The sequence below is a fragment of the Sturnira hondurensis genome, unplaced genomic scaffold (assembly GCF_014824575.4).
Source record: "Sturnira hondurensis isolate 20B ecotype Veracruz unplaced genomic scaffold, ASM1482457v3 Scaffold0004068, whole genome shotgun sequence".
In the NCBI taxonomy this organism is placed as follows: Eukaryota; Metazoa; Chordata; class Mammalia; order Chiroptera; family Phyllostomidae; genus Sturnira; species Sturnira hondurensis.
The window spans coordinates 2,642,596-2,664,469 of record NW_028076699.1 but is presented as its reverse complement, the minus strand read 5'-3'; the positions used below and the strand labels follow the sequence as shown (position 1 = coordinate 2,664,469).

The 21,874-nt window shown below is 43.1% G+C and overlaps 1 protein-coding gene and 1 long non-coding RNA gene across 2 annotated transcripts in view; one reads left to right on the top strand and one right to left on the bottom strand.

Annotated features, from left to right (window-relative positions):
* Positions 1–21,874, bottom strand: part of FYB2 (FYN binding protein 2) — a 106,436-nt gene that overhangs the window by 69,369 nt on the left and 15,193 nt on the right. The window lies entirely within an intron of this gene.
* LOC118984946 (uncharacterized) lies at positions 1,291–20,069 on the top strand. Its single transcript, XR_005066018.1, has 3 exons — positions 1,291–1,423; positions 15,717–15,841; positions 19,586–20,069. It is a non-coding gene; the product is annotated as an uncharacterized LOC118984946 (long non-coding RNA).

Sequence of the window (21,874 nt, the reverse complement as noted above, 5' to 3'; positions counted from 1 at the left end):
TTCCATTCCTAACTGGAACATTGGTTCCAATGATTTTATATCCTTGCAACACTTGTTTTTTGTTTTGTTTTGTTTTTTATAGTAGCTATCCTAATAAATTTGAGGTGGTCAGTGGTTAATAATTTAAAGGAAATATAAGGATGATTATTTTTAGCTCTTTACCACCTGAAGCCACAAACACTACAATGTAACTGCTCAGTAAACTTTAGTCTCTGTATGGATGATTAGAAAAAGTTCTGACAGGAAATAGAGTTATGGACTGATTGCCTCTTAGCCAAGGTCCTGTATAAAAGTCATTGGTTCAAGAGCAGGCAAACTTAATTATACCTGGCTCATTCTATTTTTAAACAAATGTTCATTAAGGGTTTACTATATGGGGAAAACATTGTTTTAGACAGTCCAGAAGTCTACTTTATTTGTTTATTTATTTATTTTTAGAGAGAGGGAAGGGAGAAAGAGAGAGAGAAACATCCATGTGAGAGAGAAACATCGATCAGTTGCCTCTCATATGCCCCCCCCCCCCAACCAGGGACCAAACCTACAACCCAGGCACATGCCTCACCATGAATCAAGCCAGCGACCTATTGCTTTGAAGGACAACAACCAACCAAATGAGCTACACAGGTCAGTAACCAGGACTCTACTCTTTAATATTATATTCGAATGCCAGGAGTAGGCAGAAAACACGCAAATACACAAGAAAATATTAGAGACAAGTACTATGTGGAGAATTAAACAGATGGTTCAATCAAGGGTGACCCTGTACCAAGTAAGTCACTGATTTTCAGAATTACCATAGAAGAGTCTTTTTTTTCAGAGTTCATTTATCAAATCAGGAGTTGGTCTGGGTGATCACCAAGTCTGTCNTTTGTTTTTTATAGTAGCTATCCTAATAAATTTGAGGTGGTCAGTGGTTAATAAGTTAAAGGAAATATAAGGATGATTATTTTTAGCTCTTTACCACCTGAAGCCACAAACACTACAATGTAACTGCTCAGTAAATTTTAGTCTCTGTATGGATGATTAGAAAAAGTTCTGACAGGAAATAGAGTTATGGATTGATTGCCTCTAAGCCAAGGTCCTGTATAAAAGTCATTGGTTCAAGAGCAGGCAAACTTAATTATACCTGGCTCATTCTATTTTTAAACAAATGTTCATTAAGGGTTTACTATATGGGGAAAAGATTGTTTTAGACAGTCCAGAAGTCTACTTTATTTGTTTATTTATTTATTTTTAGAGAGAGGGAAGGGAGAAAGAGAGAGAGAGAAACATCCATGTGAGAGAGAAACATCGATCAGTTGCCTCTCATATGCCCCCCCCCCAACCAGGGACCAAACCTGCAACCCAGGCACATGCCTCACCATGAATCAAGCCAGCGACCTATTGCTTTGAAGAACAACAACCAACCAAATGAGCTACACAGGTCAGTAACCAGGACTCTACTCTTTAATATTATATTCGAATGCCAGGGGGAGGCAGAAAACACGCAAATACACAAGAAAATATTAGAGACAAGTACTATGTGGAGCATTAAACAGATGGTTCAATCAAGGGCGACCCTGTACCACGAAAGTCACTGATTTTCAGAATTACCATAGAAGAGTCTTTTTTTTTCAGAGTTCATTTATCAAATCAGGAGTTGGTCTGGGTGATCACCAAGTCTCGTCCAGCTTTAACATTTAGATGTTATTTTCCTTTAAATGAGAAATAGGTGTGATGAGTCCTATTGTTTATTATTCATCACCCATCAATGGGAGGTCAGCGTTAAAGACATGAGGCAAGTTGAGTGAAGATGCGTTGGTAGGTGGCTGAAGGGGAATTCCAGTGAAAAGCGTGTTCCATTTCGTCGGGCCCATTGGTAGTCAGTAGCCACGTCCTACTGATCTTCAGTCTTAAGAAGCTACTGAGTCTGTACCTTCTTCATTCAAATACCAGTGCCTTGGAATCCTCTTTACTTATTAAAATGACTTCCTCATGGTCTCTCTGCTTTTACTCTGGGGCCTTTCTAATCCACCATTTACCTAGCTGTTAGACAAATCTGATGAAAAACACAGATCTCATCATGCACTTTACAGTTTAAAATACTTTCTCAACATTTTCAAATACAGCTCACTTTTTTTGCTAAGCATATAAGGCCCTTCCTAATCCCAGCTCGGTTCATTTTCTGACACCCCATTGGGCACATCACAGTCACGCTTGCTTGCTGCTGGCCTTCCTGAGTTACTTACATTTTCCCAAACTGATTTTGCTCTTTCATGTCTCTGTACCTTTGTATGTGCTGTTTCTTCTGCCTGGAATCCCCATCTTCCAATACTTCGAACTAGCAAACTTCTGCTTGTTCAAAATTGACTTTGTCACCTTAAAATGTTCACTCGTTTCCTATTCTGTGCCAAGCATTAGGATTACAAAGATGAATAAGACGTTCAAGGTGATACACATTAACAAAATGAAGAATAATATCATATGATTATCTCAACAGATGTAGAAAATCATTTGACAAAATTTATCACCCATTTTCTACAAAAACTCTCAACAAAGTGAATATGGAAGGAACACACTTCAACATAATAAAGGCCATATATATAACAAGCCCACAGCCAACATCATACATATTGGAGAAAAACTGAGAGCTTTTTCTCTAAGACAAGGAGCAAAACAAGGATGCCCACTTTCACCAGTTTTATTAAATACATAGAGGAAGTCCTAGCCAGAATGACAAGGCAATAAAAATAAATCAAATGCATCTGAGTTGGAAAGAAAGAAGTACAACTGTCTTTATTTGCAGATGACATAATATTACATATAGAAAGCCCAAGGATGCCACCCCAAACTGTTAGGACTAATAAACAAATTCAGGAAAGTTGCAGGATACAAAATTAACGTACAAAAAGCTGTTGTGTTTTTATACACTAATAAAAAACTATTAGAAAGAGAAATTAAGAATACAATCCAATTGACAACTGCATTAGAAGAATAAAATACCTAATAATAAAATTAACCAAGGCGGTAAAAGACTTGTACCTGAAAACTGTAAGACAGTGATGAAGGAAGTTGAAGACAACATAAAAAAAATGGAAAGATATTCTGTGTTCATGGATTAGAAGAATTAACATTGTTAAAATGTCCAAATTATATAAAGCAATCTACACATTCAATGCAATCTGTATCAAAATTGCAATGGTATTTTTCACAGAAATATAAAGAACAATATTTTTAAAATTGTGTGGAGCCACACAAGACTCCAGATAGAAGAATAAATAAATCTTGAGAAAGAAAAGAAAAGCTAAAGGTACCACACCCCCTGATTTAAAACTGTATTTTAATTTGTGCCAAAGGAGACAAGAATGAACAATGAGGGAAGGGACAATTGCTTCCATAAATGATCTCAGGATAACTGGACAGCCACGTGCAAAAGAATGAAAGTGGTCTTATGTCTTATGCGATATACAAAAATCAACCCAAAATCAACCTAAAGACTTGAACATAAGACCTGAAATCATAAAACTCCTAGAAGAAAACATAGGTGGTAAGTTCCTTGACATCATTCTTGGCAATGATTTTTTGGATCTGACTCCAAAAGTAAAGGCAACAAAAGAAAAAAAATAAACAAGTGAGATTACATCAAACTTAAAAAGCTTCTAGACATCAAATAAAACCATCAACAAAATGAAAAGGTAACCTACAGAATTGGAGAAGGTATTTGTAAATCATATATCTGATAAGGCGTTACTATCCAGAACATATATTGTAAAAACTCATACAACTCAGTAGCAAAAAATTAAACAATTTAATTTCAAAAATGGGCAGACTATTTAAATAAATATTTTTCCAAAGAAGACATATTAGTGGCCAACAGGTACATGAAAATGTACTTATCATTGCCAATCATGAGGGAGATACAAATCAAAGCCACAATGACATATCGTCTCACACCTGTTAGAATTGTAACCGAGCGAACCAGGGCTCATGCACATGTTGTTTTGATGCATGACCCAACAATTAGTGTTGAGGGAAACAGGTTTTTGTTTACAGGATTTCAACCGTGGGGAGCCGGGATGGTCATTGAGAGCACTCCTGCTCAGAGCCCAGCTCTCCTATGGGACTCAGCACCTCCTTTACTCCCATCAGGCTATAAGACAAAAATATGCCCCCAAATCTCCCATATCCTTATCTGTTCTTAAGCCAGCTGTGCAAACAGCTCTCCATCCCCTCTGGAAGGCAGACTCGTGGGTTTCCGAATCGCCACCCTCTCACAGCAGCTCTCTTTCAAGATCCGGGGTACATTGTCCTCAGCCTTCTGAAGTGGCCCAGGGAAACACGTGCCATGTTCTCCAGGCAGATTTCCCAGCAGGTCTCTTTCTTTCTCCAGCTGTTAATCCAAAACCACGTGGCATCTCCTTACTCCAAACTGTATGACACCTTCTTACACACCAGACCTCATGGCCAAATCCCCACGCTACCCACTCATGGTTCCCTCTCACATGGCTGCCACCTACTTCTCAGCCCTGATGGTGGACCAGCTCAGGGGAGTGGATGTAGCTCCTCCCTCACTACATGCAGCGTGGAGGAGTCCTCAGAGAAGCAGAAGTAGCTCCCTTCTCACTACCGACTGGCACTGCTACTGGTTGCTTCCTTACCACCCCATGGCAGAGCAGCCTTCCTCTCTCTGCCTTCCCTTATTTTAAATGCTGACCTGGAGCTTCCTCTGTGACCTCATATCCAGCTCCTCCTATAATGAGCTACCCTTGCCGGTTACCCCATATCTTTTTACCTTCTTTCGGCTGCCATCTTTAGTTAGGGCAAGAGTACGTATCCTGCGACACGGAGGCGTCTGCCTTTCTCCCTTTCATACAGGCACAATAGAAGTCCCCCTCCCAGCCCACCACATCAGGAGTCACTAAATATTCAGAAAGTCACCTAGGCCTTTTGCCCAGGGCAATAGCACAGCTTTCAACTTTCGATTTGTAATGCAAAGTATCTTGACACATATCATCTGCTTTCCCCACCCCACAACCATGGGCTGTGGGGAATTTCTCCTATACTTTGAGGACCCTTTGCTCTGTACCCCAGTACAGAGTGGCTATTATAAAAAGACAAGAGATAACAAGTGTGGGAGAAAATATGGAAAAAAGAAAACTTTTGGTGGAAACTAAATCAAATTTCATTGGTAGTAGAAACCTAAATTGGTACAACCACTATGGACAACAGTACACAGGCTCCTGAAAAAAATTAAGAAGAGAACTACCATATGATCCAGCAATTCCACTTATGAGTATTTACCTGAAGAAAACAAAACACTAACTCAGAAAGGTAGATTCACCTCCATGTTCACTGCAGCATTATTTATAACAGCCAGGATACAGGAATAACTGATGTGTCCACCAATGAATGAACAGATGGAGAAAATATTATATATATGCATTATATTATGCATACATGGAATATTATTCAGTCATAAAAAGAATAAAGTCTTACCATTGGTAACAATATGGATGGAACTTGAGGACATTATGCTAAGTGAAATACCTCAAAAATAGAAAGATAAATACTATATAATCTCACTCACATATGAAATCTAAAACAAAACAAAACAAAAACTTACCAAGTTTGTAAACACAGAGGATAGATTGGTGGCTTTCAGAGGTGGGAGCAGGGGATAAACAAAGTGGTTGAAGGCTGTCAAAAGGTGCAATTTTCCAGTTATAAGATGAATAGGTCATAGAATGGAATGTTCATCATGGTGACTATAGTTAATGCTTTAGTGCATATTTGAAAAGTTGCTAAAAGTGAATCTTAAAAGACGAATATTGTAACCATGCATGATCATGACGTTACTAGACTTAATGTGGTGGTTATTTTGCAATGCACACAATTATCATACTATTATGTGTATACCTAAAACTAATAAAACGGAATGTCAATTATACTTTGATTAAAAAAAGACATACACACAAAACAATCCCTGGCCTTTTAGAGCTTGGTGGAATGACGGAGGCAGACATAGACTGATTGTTTTAACACGGTACATAAAGTGATCAAATCATGACACAGAGTCAGCTGTGTGAGCATAGAGAGAGGCCATGATGCCGGGGGTGGGGGTAGGGGAGCACACACAAGGCTTTCCAGAGATGATTCCTCAGCTGAAACAGGCAGTCAAGCAAAGAACAGTTGGGAAGACAAGTTCTGACAGAAAAAGAGCATGAAAAGACAAGACACGGCATATGAAACAGCATGACATACACGGAAAGATTAATTCCATAAAAATGGAACCCCAATGTTAAGTATGTAAGACTGGAAAAGAAAGTCAAAGTCAAATCTCCTTGAAGTAATTGAGCTTAATCTTTTAAGAGGATGGAGCGCTACTGATGAGTCTTACACAGGACTACGTCATGGTTAGATTTACAGTTCATGCTGATTGAAGACAGGAAACCAATTAGAATGTTGCTACAATGGTCAAGTAAAAATGATGAGAGACTGGAGTCAGGCAGGGTTGGTGGGAGTGGAAAGAAGGTGACAGATAACAAAATATGCATCGAATAGTTCAAGTAGGTCCTTGAGCTGCACCTGAAGGAAAGGGAAGGGAGGACTCCAGGGTGATAGCCAGGCTTCTACACTGGGTAAGAGGATGTTGGTTCCTGAACCTAAGACTGAAGACTGGGTTCAGATAAAAGTTGGGTAAAGATGATGAGCCCAGTTTGGAATATATGAGTTGCCTTCTTAGGGGTACCATCCATTGAACAGGTAGTTATTTACATAGCCAACTATTGATCAGGCAGCAGATACACCTTTGCGCTCGCTCAGGATTCTGGGACGCTGTGGAAACAGAGGGTTTTTTACAAACTCACCTGGAAAACCAATAAAAAATAGCACTTATGTAAAATTGGATTCCCCAAAGCTTTAATAATTATCAAGATTTCTGGACACATGAAAGATGATTTAAAATTAGCAAAAGGAAATGCCATGGCAGGTCAAACTGCAAAACTGCTGTGATGCAAATGCCAAAGTGGCAATTAATAGCTTTAGTGTCTTCCAAAGCTGAACGTAGAGAAATTGATACAAAAAGACAGCAACAAGGTTCCTTAACTAAGGAGGAAGAGGGGGCAGAAATGAATGGAAGTTGGATGTAATGACCATAAACAACGGGGCCTGTGGTGTGGACCACAGAAGAAACTAGTTTTACCAGAAGCAATTCGAGAAAGAGTTTTGACTTACTCTCTTCATGAGTCAACTCATTACTGCACTGACCAATCATTCTTAGGGCCCATCAGTATTTCTGAAACCCCCTCACCACATTGCCTCAATCACATATAAGAAATGTCTTCTTCATCGCAAACATGATCCCAGAAAACTTTGACATAGTTTGATGGCGCCTTTTCCCTTACCTTCCAGTCCTTTTGAAGTATGGCAACTTGCTTTTACTCAATTACCTCAAATGTCTGTGTACCAACAACGTATTAGTAATGATCTGCATGTCTTTTCCCATTGGGTTGACGCTTCCCCATGTAGAAAAGCAACAACTGAAGCAGTAGCAACAATGCTTTTACCCCCCCCCCCCCCACAGAACTACACAGTGACAGGGGAACTCATTTTACAGGACAAATACTGAAGCGTGTCTGTGGAAGGTGGCTGAAATTACAGCTTTTTCACTGTGCCTATCACCTCCGGTCTTTTGGGCTGGTGGAAAGGACCAGTGGGATAATAAAATCTCAATGGGCACAATTTACTGAGAGTACTAATAGATCCTGGCTAAAGGCCCCACCAATTATACTAATGAATTTATGTTCCGCTCCTTTCAGACAACATAACTTGTCTCCATTTCAGATAATTACTGAGAGACCTATGAAATGGATTTCCTGTCAGAGAGATTCAATATTATTAAAAGGAGGTATAATACAACATCATAAAACTCTTACATAGATTTGAAAAACAACACAAAGCTTGTAGAGATCCTTCAATGATAATACAAGTAGACAGACTTATGAACTAAAACACCATGAGCTCCAACCTGGAGACTGTGCACTTGGGAAAAGACGCCTAAACCCAGATTCTCTGTGGCTCGGGAGGAAAGTGCCAGATCAGGTTTGGATGACAATTCCTTGTGCTGCTAAGTTAAAAGGTGTTGACTTACAGATTCATGTTCCTCGTTTTAAAAGGACAGATCAGCCCTAGCCAGTGTGGCTCAGTGGTTTGAAGAGTAGTCTCGTAAACTAAAAGGTCATGGGTTTGATTCCCAGTCAGGGCACATGCCTAGGTTATGGGTTCAGCTCCCAGTCAAGGTGCATATGAGGGGCAACCAACTATGGTTGTTTCTTTCTCACATCAGTGTTTCTCTCCCTCTCCCTTCAGCTCTCTCTAAAATCAATAAGCAAGAAAAAATATGCAATAAAAATTTTTAAAAAGAAGTCAAAATTCAAAAATATTAAAATCAATAAGCACAACCCAAGATGAGGATTTTAAAAAAAGGGAGACCATCTCAAACAAAGACTGTAAGACAACCCCTGTGGTCTTGCAGCCAGCGTTAGACTGTTGACTAAATAGCTGCTTGTGTTTCTGTTTATTCCTTCTAGCAATTCTTTCAATAGAAATGTTTTTACTCAGTGGGCTTTTACTTTTGCTTAAAACAAAAACTGAAGTAATTCTTGGGTTTATGGTTAAATACCCGTATCTGGTGTATCAAGTACTTCAGGTTTACCCTGGTGGATTTCTCACCCATCCCCCTGTAAGGGACTGGTCCAAGGGACTGAGCAGAAAGTCTTACAAAAATTGATTGTATAACAATGAAATCAAGGCACAACTTGAAGTTCAGCGGGAATGACATTGAAAACACCTGACAGATGACCAATTAACAAAACCATGGAAGCAATGGGTCATGGTGTTTCCTTTTCCTACAATGCTATTTTCCTTGACGACAGGCACTTGAGGTCAGGATTTTCTCACTGATGCAGGGCCAGCACCCACAAGCATATTTGACCCATAATGGGTGTTCAGTAAGAATTTGGTAACTGAATGAACCCTTGATGTACAAGTCTTTCAGCATCCGTTTAAGAAAGGGACAGTGCCATGAGCACCCCCCCTACTTCCAGGACTACCCCCTCCCCGGGCTTTCAAAAGGTTTGATGCATGCAGCTGTGTGTGAACATTCAGAAACATGAGCAGGTTCCATAATTGATGAACTGTAACAACAGAATTTAATTTTTTCTAAGGGTATCTTAGAATGCACATGGAAACGAATGATCTAATTGTTATAACGACGGGAGATAACTCTAAATTAGCCCTGGAAGACAGCCTGGGCACTTCTGACCTGGACGGGGCTGCATGGGGAAGCGAAGGTCAGGCTGATTCCAGAGAAACCGTGGAAACAACCTAGGATAAAAGATAGCGTGCTGTCCTCTGAACAGAAAGGGTTCCATATCCCTTTGATATGGAAATGAACCAAGAAGGTAGCATCCAGCCAGGAGAAACAAAGACATTGCTATTTCAGAAGAGCAGGGAGACCAGTTTGTAAAACAGTTACAAGCCTGAATTCCAGTTCTTNTTCAGAAACATGAGCAGGTTCCATAATTGATGAACTGTAACAACAGAATTTAATTTTTTCTAAGGGTATCTTAGAATGCACATGGAAACGAATGATCTAATTGTTATATCGACGGGAGATAACTCTAAATTAGCCCTGGAAGACAGCCTGGGCACTTCTGACCTGGACGGGGCTGCCTGGGGAAGCAAAGGTCAGGCTGATTCCAGAGAAACTGTGGAAACAACCTAGGATAAAAGATCGTGTGCTGTCCTCTGAACAGAAAGGGTTTATCCCTTTGATATGGAAATGAACCAAGAAGGTAGCATCCAGCCAGGAGAAACAAAGACATTGCTATTTCAGAAGAGCAGGGAGACCAGTTTGTAAAACAGTTACAAGCCTGAATTCCAGTTCTTTAAATGCAGCATTATTGTATCTATATGACGGCATTTAACCAAAGTAGGAGAAAGGGCTGCATCAAACAGAGGCCTCTCATTTAGAATTTATTTTATGGAAACCGAAGGAGCAATGACAACAGTAATAATAGCAAAAGCAGGCATTGCATGTCTTTGACATAAAAATGCCTTATATGACATTACCACATGCCCAGTACAATTATAATTTTATTGTGTCTTTGGTTTTTGTGTTACCATTTAACCCCCTTACATCCCCTTCCTTCTGCAATAAGCATACTGCTGTTTATGTCCATGACTCCTTATACCTTTTTGCTCCATCCCTCCCTCCCCTGCCCCTAAGCTGTCATCCTGCTCTCTGAGTCTGCCCCTACTTTGCCTATTCGTTCAGCTGGTACATTAGATTCTACATTTGAGTGAAACCATATGGTACTCATCTTTCTCTGGCTGGCTTATTTCACTCAGTATTGCAGGTCCATCCACACTGTTGCAACAGTAAGTTTTTTCTTTTTTTTATGAACAAGTAGTATTCCATTGTATAAATATTCCATAGTTGTTTCATCCACTCATCTACTGAGGGACACTTGGGCTGCTTCCATAGCTTGCCAGGCACTTTTCTAAACACTTACTTTATATAAGCCTTTTGTCTAACCCCGTGTTTTTCTAAGATCTAAACGAGGATATGGAGATAGAGATAGTTATTGAGATAGAGCCTAAGAAACTTGTCCCCAGTCACAGCATGGAAGGGTCAAACCTGACCTTCGAACTCATGCGTCAGGGGTCCAGACAGCTGCTCTGTTTGGATGTCTTAAACCCCTTATTTGCTGCTGGGTCTAGAAATTTAGGGCATGACCATTTTTAGAAATAAACTAATATTTGATCAAATGAGTGTCAATAATGTAATGCTACCTTCTTGGGAAGTATTTTCCTCTTAGCTAGTTTCAGAGAATTTATCCCTTTCTGGTTTTTCTCCCCTATCTTCATCATCCCTAATGGCACCCACTCTGTTAGTGTTCATAATAGCCCTCTAAAGCTGGTACCGTCGCTGCCCCAGAGGCTGAGCAACCCTCCCAGTTTACCGGGGGAGAAAGTGGGACATGAACTTAAATCCTAGGCTCTTTGTCTCTAGGACTGACCTTAACTATTCTGCTGACACACCTTACTTATAAATTAACTCCACTCCACAGACATTTCATACCAATTTTGTATGTGTCATACTTTAGAAGTTATGTCAAAAAATGTACCTCTAATCACATCTTTTACTTTTTCTAAAATATATTTTATTAATTATACTATTATAACTGTCCCATTTCCCCCCTTCATCCCCCTCTACCCCACACACCCGCTCCCACTCACATTCCTCCCTTTAGTTCATGTCCATGTGTCATAAGTTCTTTAGCTTCTACATTTCCCATACTATGCTTGCCCTCCCCCTGTCTATTTTCTCTCTACCATCTATACTACTTATTCTCTGTACTTTTTTCCCCCTTTCTCCTCCTCCCACTCCCCTGTTGCTAACCCTCCATGTGATCTCCATTTCTGTGATTCTGTTCCTGTTCTAGTTGTTTGCTTGATTTGCTTTTGTTTTAGGTGTGGTTGTTAATAACTGTGAGTTTGCTATCTTTTTACTGTTCATACTGTTCATATTTTTTACCTTCTTTTTCTTAGATAAGTCCCTTTAACATTTCATATAATAAGGGCTTGGTGATGATGAACTCCTTGAACTTGACCTTATTTGAGAAGCACTTTATCTGCCCTTCCATTCTAAATGAAAGCTTTGCTGGATAGAGCAATCTTGGATGTAGGCCTTTGGATTTCATGACTTGGAATACTTCTTTCCAGCCCCGTCTTGCCCGTAAGTAAGGTCTCTTTTGAGAAACCCGCTGACAGTCTGATGGGTACTCCTTTGTAGGTGACTATCCCCTTATCTCTTGCGGCTTCTAGAATTCTCTCCTTCATTTTAATCTTGGGTAATGTAATGATGATGTGCCTTGGTGTGTTCCTCCTTGGGTCTACCTTCTTTGGGACTCTCTGAGCTTCCTGGATTTCCTGGAAGTCTATTTCCTTTGCCAGATTGGGGAAGTTCTCCTTTATTATTTGTTCACATAAGTTTTCCACTTGTTGCTCTTCCTCTTCCCCTTCTGGCACCCCTATAATTCGGATGCTGGAATGTCTAAAATGCCCTAGAGGTTCCTAAGCCACTCCTCATTTTTTTGAATTTTTGTTTCCTCCTTCTTTTTTGTTTGGTGATTTCTTTCTTCCTTCTGGTCCACTCCATTGATTTGAGTCCCAGTTTTCTTTCCATCTCTATTGTTTCCCTGTGCATTTTGCTTCATTTCACTTAGTGTAGCCTTGATTTTTTCATTTAATTTGAGACCAAAATCAACCAATTCTGTGAGCATCCTGATCATCAGTGCTTTGAACTATGCATCTGATAGGTTGGCTATCTCTTGGTCACTTAAAAGTATTGACTCTGGGGCTTTGATTTGTTTTTTTGTTTGAGCCATTTTTTTTGGGGGGGTGCGAGTCTGGTCGTGCCTGTTATGTAGTGAGGGGTGGAGCCTCTGGTGTTCACCTGGGCAGGGCGACCCAATCTATTTATTATTTCTTAACCTTTCTCTCTGATGATTAATAACATCATAGGGAGATAACTCTGGCAACCTCTAGAGCAGCAGAAGTAGTAAAAGGGGCTGGAATGAGGAGGCTGAAGTACTGAGGCAAGTCAGGAACAGCTGAAACCTGCTTCTTCTTTCACGTCATCATCATGGTCTACAATGGCCATTCACGCTCTCAGCAGCAGACCGCCTTTCAAACATAACTCAGGAAAAGAGCACACGCCTGTGTTTCCAGGCAGGATCTCTAATTAATCCAAAGCCATGTGGCACCTTCTCATGGTCTACTGGCGAGTTCTTTGTTCCCATTTTCCAGGCAAAGTCTCCCTGCTTCCCAGGCCACGTGGCCAAAGGGAGCACCCCAAAGCTACGTGGGCCTCTTCTACCAAAGCCGCAGGGGTCTGCACTCTGGCCAAACCTCGAGGTTCTCCCTTCTTCCACCAGAGCCAAGAGGGGGTCCTCACTCTCCCCAAAGCGTGTGGTTCTCCCTTTGACATGGCTGCAGGGGTCCCCACTCTGGCAAAGCTGCGTGGTTCTCTCTCTAATCACATTTTTTTAAACTAACAAAAATCTCAGGAAACCAATTTACATTTGCTTTTAAAGTACTTTCTCAGGCTTTTGGTTATTTATTCTGAGATGAGCAAAACACTGGAACTAATATAATCAGGATATTTTTAGATTTTTAACAAATTATATTGTTGATGTGACCATGCATTTTAAATGTTCAAGGTCATCCTGATTTAATGTAATTTAAAAGGTGGTAAGAAAATGCAGAGCCAGATAAAATGCAATTTAGTGTTAGACCCTTTCAAAATGCATCTGCAAATGAGCACAAATTCTGAGTCAGATCACACGTTCTGATTTCTATTTTAGAAAATATAGTTCAGCCAGCTCCTCCCCCGCCTCCAGAGTTTACTCTGATGTGTCAGGCTGCTTGGAGACCCTGCCCCACGTCACAGCTCCCTGGGCTCACACCTCCCATTGCACACAGCACAGCAGGCCACTAGTGGCAGGAGCAGGGCTGCAGGCGCTCAGTGAAGTAGCCATGATTCAGGAGTTGACAGTCGTCCAAAAAAAAAATGCACATATTCCAAAAGGAAAAGATACTATTGTGAGGCAGGTTAGTTGATCTAAAAAGAAAAGTCATCTCATTTTTGATTTCCTGCAAATTGCTGAATAGTGCCTCCTGTGAGGGAGAGACAGCGGCAACATAAAACAGTCCCCTCCTGGTAAACAAACGCAGGAGACTTAGGAAAAATGCACGCTCGACATCCGGAACACAGAGATGGCAGCAGAAGCCAAGAAATTATGAGCCCAAGAAGAGAGGCAGTAATAGTTGTCAAATCCCACCTAAGACGGAAAGAAATAAAAGGCCATTAAAAATGGCATCCGAGTCATCCTTCAGGAATAAAAGGGCTTCGATCCAACCTTCACTAGTCCAAGAGCCATAATAACAGCAAAACAGTCATGTTCCTGGAACTGGAGATTAATTCTGAAGCCCCCAGGAAAAGGTAGCAACAACAGAGCATAGAAGTGACGTTTGAAATCTTCCCACTTGTCCTCTGAACAGACACAGGGTAGAAAGGTTAAAAGCTGACATCATAAAGGTGTAAGAATCAATAACTGCACACGCCATTACCCATCAGGTCAAATCAGTACTGTTTTCCAGTCTCAGTGTTAGGTATGGGCAACAATCCCAGCTCTGCTAGAGGTGTGACCTTGAGCCAGCTACTAAATCTTGCGGCACCTATAAATCGGGTTAGGAATGCCCACCACATGGGGATTTTGTGAGATGTCAGTTAAGTGTGTACAAAGTCGCTAAGCAAGCGTCTGGCCGCTGATCAGTGCTCTTGGGAAGGCTGCCCCGCCTCGAGCTGCGACCCCACAGGCAGCGGTCTGAAAGAGACGTGTCTAAAACTCACCGCGCCATGGGTAAAAGCCCCCCTCCCACAGCCTTGACATTGCCCACTGCTGATTTAAAGGTTGCCCTCAGTGTCCTGCAAAAACCTAGTAAGACCACCATGCCTCCCTCACAGCATTCACTGAATCAGGGATTAAAATTGCCTAAGCCCCCCATCCTTACTCATGGGCAACAGTTAGCCAGTGGCTCGTCCCCTGAAGGAACAGCCCAGCACGTTTAGTCTCTGTTGACTGGGTCGTTGTCGGAAAGCCAGGCTAGCCCGCTGACACTGGCCCTCATCCCCCACAGGTCTCTCTAACATGCCCAGTTGAACCCCGTTTCTTACCCTTCCCTCACCCCCCCCCCCAACCCTTCCCCTGAGCAACGTGGAACTCACAGACGGGGCTTGGCAAAACTCCTCATGCCCTCAATCTCTTCCATGAACATGCCCTTTGCCTCTTCGCTCCGACTCAGACTGGTCTCTCCGTGAAGACACAGCTTCCCCAGATGCAGCTGTTTCCTTCCCCACTCCTCCCTCCTGGGCTGGGAGGAGGGGAAAATGTTCTCTTTGCTCCTCATTGTCACTCCCACATCATCTCTCCTTCCTCAGAAATACCAACTCCTGCACACAAGGACAGAAGACTCAACACCACCCCCCCACCCCCCCGCAACTCCCACAGGCATCTGCAACATTCCCGGTCACTCCTCTTTGTTGATTAAGGACGTCGAACTTGCCCCACTCCTCTCCCTCCACTGCCACTCCCGTGACAGTGAGAAGCTTAGAAGCCGTGTAGATAAATAACCCTCTAACCCTGGTTCATTTCTGATGATCTTGTCTCCCACCCTACCTCATGTCCAAGGGCGCAGCTTGGGCTCTGTCATCACCAGTACCTGGACCCTCTCCAGCTGACCAATGTCAAAGATCCTGCTCTTGGATCTCCACCTCCTGTCTCACCCACTTTACTTGCCTATTCTGTTAACCCAACTCCAGCAAATATTTGGCCCCATCGACTTACCTCCTGGGTCTCAATGCTTCTCCCCTGTCTGCTATCCCAGGCTGCCTTCATTTCTCCATACACCCAGATATATCGACTCCCATGGATGACAAATCAACACCCTTGCCTCCCTCCCACTTCATATGTGTCTAGGTGAAAGTATGTGAGATGGGGGACGAGAAAATTGGAAAATTTTAGTTTAAGTAATAGTTAATAGGCTTAGTAAGCAATGCATGTAAAAGGTGTTGTTCCAGGAACTGAAGGTGTGACCCACCCTGACTCCAGGAGACCACAAGCCATCCCACCTTGGTGCTCAGGAGGACTGCAAGCAATTGAGATGGTATTTGAGCTCCTGTGCTCCTGGGTGAGACCACCACCGCCCGGGACACAGCTTAAGACCGCTGCCCAGGGTGAGAACACTGCAGTTTTTCAATCCAATTAACTTTTCCCTGAATTCCAAACCCCTTACCTACATTTTGTTCTCTTTATGAAAAGGACCACTTTAAAATGGAATTCAAGCTGGTCTGTTAGGGTACACACCTAACGTGAACCATCTGAATGAATTGCCCATAAAGATTCAACGCCTGTCTCTGCTTATTGGGTCTGGTAGATGACAGGCAGTATAAACACTGGTTTTTCCGGTTACATGTGTGTCTAGGATTCTAACCGTGGTGAAGCTTTCTCCCTCTTCTCTATTTATACCTGGGATGCACCCCTGCTAGCTCCTACTTTGCAAAAGAGCTGTGTAAGAGCTGGAATTGTCTATTGGAACAGGAGCATGCAAGAACTTAGAGTCTAAGTTAAGAAATTACAATTTTACTCAGTAGTCATTGGGAAGCTTGTACCGTTGTGAGCAGCAGAGTGACACCCTAGGTGACCTGGACTCATTCCCCGCACTGTGGCCCCCGAACCCCTGACTTCTATGGGTCAAGTGTCTCCCGCTGCATACTTCTGTCTCAGTGCTCATCATGATGTAACTCAGACTTGTTTGCTGATCTGTCTCTCCCACCAAACTCAACCTTTTTCTACCGGAAAGACTTCATCTTTATATCCCTTCTTCTTCAGCTGACATCTCGGCTAGCTAAATAGAGCAATTCAAGACATTTGACCCATGTGTAGTTCAGGCACTTATGTGAACAACTACCTAACCAAAGTCTAAGTGTGGGATCAGTGAACATAGAGTGAAGTAAAGAATTAGTTGGCCTTGGCCCCTTCAGGCAATTCTTCCCCGAGGAAGTGAGGTTGACGACTAAGTGGGTTTACACTGGAGGGAGGCAGGAGCTATAAAATCACTTTAGGCTGAAGGAGCAGCATAGGCCAAGGCGTGGAGGCATGGAGGTCCAGTGTATTTTCAGGTGAGCAGATTGGAGGGTAGAGCCAGTGGCACAGAGGAGAGAAAGCCATTCTCACTTAACACCTTCGGAGCTCTCACTCAGAGAAGGAGCCAGGAATGCTAGTTGCCCCTAAAGGGCAGTAAGTAAGAGGGTATTTTGGTGCAGAGAGCCCTTCGGTGGGTGGATTGAATAACCTACCACTTTGCCACTTTCCTGTCCACATTTGCCCACACCCTGTTCTTCCTGAGGGCCTTTCTGCCATCCACCACTAATTGCAGAGCCATTAGAACCATCATCCCAGAATCCCAATCTACTTGGGCACCATCTCCCCAGCATCCAAACCACAATCCTGTGTGTTAGCCAACCCTGTACACAATCCCGTCTGCCCACGCCTTCCCCTTCCTGGGAGCTCAGGCTTCAGTTCTTCCTCTCTCTTTGGAAAATTGCTTAGGTGGTCTAAGATTTAGTTCCACCTCTGTGAAACCATACTGATTAGGTCTATAATCCTTATGCAAAACCCTTGGGCCAAATGTACTTTGGAATTCAGAAATTTTTCAATTTTAGGAAGGTAATATATTACAAATTTTACATATGTGGTCTGAGGCAGCATGCTGTGATCAAACGTGATGCTATTTCTGTAGTAAAACACATTAATATTCATATAATGCCGGATAAAGAGAACAAATGCCTCCTGTGATTTTGTGTAGGCTTTCGAACCACAACAGTTATAAAAAGGAGGCAGTTTTCAGAGCTTACTGCATTTTGGCACTGTGGGTAAGGGGTCATGGGCTTCTTCCCGTCTGCTTCCCAGGTTTCTTTCAAGGCTTAAAGAAGACTAAAAAAAGAAACAGAAGCAATTATCCTAACTCCAAGCATAACAAATGGTAACTGTTACTATAGTTACTCCCTGTCCACCTGGTCACCTGCTACTTAGATTCCATTCCATCGTTTCCTAACTGGTGACCTGGCCTCACTCAGACATTTCTTCAGTGATCTGGTGGCTCTGAAATATAGTTCTGGGTATGCCCCTTTGTTTCTGAAAAATTGGCAAGGTTTCATGACTACCTGTTAGTTAAGTCATCAACTCCTTTTCCTCCTGGATTGGTCCCAAACCAACATGACACCTCCTTGTGTGGCACTTCTGCAGAACTCCTGGGGTTCCCCTACCAGATGCCTTCATTCCCAGCACCCTGCCACAGCCGGGACTGCACCTGCCACCTGCAATGTCCATGTCAGACACCTGCCATCTCCCAAATTCTATGCATCCTTCTAGGCACAGCCGAAGTGCTTCCTGCTCCATGAAGCGCCCTTATCACTGGCCCCTTTAAAACTTAACCTTTCCCTCCTTAGACTTCTTCTGGCGATGGTGCTTAAATTGGGCTCGAAATGGAAATGCCCAAACCTGAACCTGACCCACTAAAATGGAGCCTCCGGGCAGTTCATTGTCTATGAATCACCTTGGATTCTTACTGTGTAGCCAGCTCATCACCTGGCCCAAGGACAAGATTGGGAAACATGTCTGATTGCATTTCAACTGCAAATCTCTCTCGGTCTTACACTCCTCACCACTTTCCATGGCCTACCACTTTCTCTCAAGCAGACGTGCCATCTTCCCGAAGAGTCTGTGAACTTCCTGATGGCAGGTAGAAAAACCTACCTTTGGAGAGATCCCACGGGCTCAAACACATGGGCTTAATCCTAACACACACTCAATCATTTTTTGCCAAATTTTTGAATGAAATGAATGAACAGACTTCGGGGGGAATGGCATAGAGGGGAATGTTCTTTCAATTAGCTTTCTTAGAGACCCTAAAGGGGTCGACAATCCTAAGATCATGTCGATGACGCATTTAAAACGCAGTTCCAATGCTGTCACTCCCGTCAACCCCCCCCCCCCGCCCTGTCAAACCCCCGTCAAACCTGGCAACGGGCCCCATTAGGCTGATGACGGATTACACGTTCCTTGGCCGTACACATAAGGCCCTCCGATTCTGCCTCTGTCTCCGGCTTCATTTCTCACCACATCCTGCCTCTAACTCTCCCCTCCAGTGAAACTGAACTTGCCTCTGCGCACTTGTTCATGCTGTTCCCTCTGCCTGGAATGCCTTTTTGATTCTTACTCGCCTGGCTACACTTAGTCAATCTTTCAAGATTTAGCCAAGTTATCAATCCCTCCTAGAAGCTTCTTCCAGCACCTGGGTTGGGCTAAGAGTACCTGTTCCATGCTCACAGCACCTTTTGCTTACTGCTATCTTTCCATTTATTGAATTTCATTAAAACTATCTGTGTCTGCTTTACCCACACCCCAGTCACACTGTGAGGTCCTCAGGGGCATGGACTAGGCTGTATTTTTTCATTCATACTTTGATCACTATGCCTACGCTCACAGAGCAGAGACTGACAGTATGTGTTCTTACAAACTGAAATGAGCTGATTAGAAAGCATTGGGATATATTTATGGTTGGACAGAACTGAGGAAAAAATAGGAGTAATTCCAGACCAAAACATATGAAAGGTGCATTGAATTCTTATTATGTTGCATCTCGATGTCACTACGTTTTTAGGCCCTGTGCACAGCAACATGTGCATTTTGTTTCAATTACTGTAATTCTTACAATGGGCTTCTGAGCCCTTGAAGATGGGGACAAAACCAAGGACCAGAGTTTTCTGAAGCTTGCTCAGGTCACAGAGCTAATGAGTGTCTGATCCGAGGTCACAGCCCAGCCCTGACACCAAGCCCGTGACGTTTTCAAAGGAGCTCTCTTCTATAGCATGCCTTTCCTCCAATCGCAGATTGTCTTTTCATTTGTCTTTTCCCAGATTCAACTAGCAATTATTTGCTGCATGCCTACTGTGAGAAACATAAATGCATTACAAAACGTGAGGCTCTTCTTCATAGGGTCCACAGCCTTTTGGAAAAGATGGATAAGTAAAAGGACGACAGCACCCCACAGTCACCGCTGCGACCGGGCAGCGCGGGGCAGGCCGAGGGAGAGACTGACCAGTTCTGGGGGGTGCAAAGACCTTCCTGGAGAAAGCCAGCCATGAAGAACTAAAGCTGAACCACCAACAAGGTGGGGGACATTGAAGGCAGAAGGGTGTTTGCAAAACCTGAAGCCTCAGAGAGCCAGGACTGTGGCTGAAATGGGAGGTGGGAAGGGGTAGAAATGGGGCTGAGGCTGCATTAGAAAGGCCCTGCAAGCCACTGAAAATAAAGTCATCAACCCACATTTGCATTTTTATGGTTCAAAGTGCCTTCAGGGCCCATACAGGGAGGTGGTGCCTTAGAAATGGGTTAGATGCCCATTGGTAAATGACTGGATCAAAAAGCTATGGTACATTTACACAACGGAATTCTATGCTGCAGAAAGGAAGAAGGAGCTCCTACCCTTTGCAACATTATGGATGGAACTGGAAAGCATTATGCTGAGCGAAATAAGCCAGGCAGTGAAAGACAAATACCATATGATATCACCGTTAACAGGAATCTAAACAACAAAACAAACAAGCAAATATGACCAACGACACTCAAATACAGAACAGGCTGACAGGGTCCATAGGGGAGAGGGGAGAGAATCATAGGGGAAAAGGAGAGGGACTCACATGAACAAGTATAAAGGACACATGGACAATAACTAAGGTGGGGGGCAGAAATGGGAGGGAGGTGGGGAACACTGGGCGGGGGCGGGCAGGGCTGGGAATATAAGACAGAAAACTGTACTTGAACAAGAATTAAATTAAAAAAAAGAAATGGGTACTTAGCAACCTTCAAACCTGCATATCCTCACACTCAAGGCCCAGGCCCATAGGAAACCCTCAGTTTCCTCAATCTACGTGCACTGGTGCACTGTGAAAACCAAAGGCGGATAGGCAGTTGGTGTCAAACAAATGAGGTTTAGGATGTGTCCTAGGAAATCAGAAAACCAAAAGTCCAAATGAAACCCAAACCACAACGGGTTCATGATTGCTTCAAGATAATAAAATGTTGCTGGGTAACTGCATTTATGGTGGGGGTGAGGGCCTCAGAGGAAATCCTGGGTTATGCCTTTCAGAGGCCAAGCTCAAAATGCAGGTCCCAGCAAAGGGGTCTGCGTTTGAGTTAGTTAACAGTCTGGGGCCGAGGGCCTGAAGCCAGAATTCACGGTGTCTGCACACGGGCCAGTTCCCAAACTGCTCCAGGCTGGCCTCCCCAGCTACATTTCCCTGTGCTTCTTTGGCACTGAAACTGGGTGGGGGTGGCCAAGAAGAGGGAAAGTTCACTAGGAACCGGCTGCCAGCAAGTGGGAAAATCCGACCACAGAGCGTCCTTATTGGAAAGGGTTTCCTGCTCTCCACACCACCTCCTCGCACCCCAGACAGAACAGTTGCTCAGTGTCCTTTGGGTTTACGACAGTTTTATTTAAAGTGCAATTTACCAAACACCGAAAATAGGCTTGAATGACCTCTTTGAGGCACTTCATTGCTTTCACCCCACACCGTATGATGTAAACGCTTTAGCCAGTGTGGCCGTTTTAATTTCTTAGATTTGCTTTTTATATTAGAGTCCCAGCTGCACAAAGCAACAGTCCGAGAAATCAAAGACACCATTCTAAATTCAACCGGGACAGACTTTACAGGTGCGAGATGATTTTTGTTGTGTTTTCTAAAGAAGAGAAAGCAGCTTCTGTCTGGTTTTCTGTCCGTTCAGCACCTTCTTTCTCCAACTGTAGCCGTTGAAGTCGTTAAGACCTGGAGTGCCAATCATCTCCATCGTCATCATCTCTGCCACCACCACGGCCACCCCCACCACGACCAGCCCCACCACGGTTAGCCCCCCGACATCCCCCACCCCCCGTAGTGCCACGCCATCCACTGAGCTCATGGCACCGCAACGGGTGCTTTTCAGAAACAACCTCAGATTCTCCTAACAACCTGGTAGGGCCGATGTTATTAACCCCATTTTATAGATAAGAAAACTGAGGCTTGGAGTGAGAGCAGCTTAGCTAAGGGATGAAAGACCGTTTTGTGGATTTGGGAGTCAGATGAACTGTGTTGGAATCCTGACCCTTTCACTTTTAGCTAGTGTTTGAACTTCACCTTCATCACCTCAGTTCTTATCAATAAAGCAGC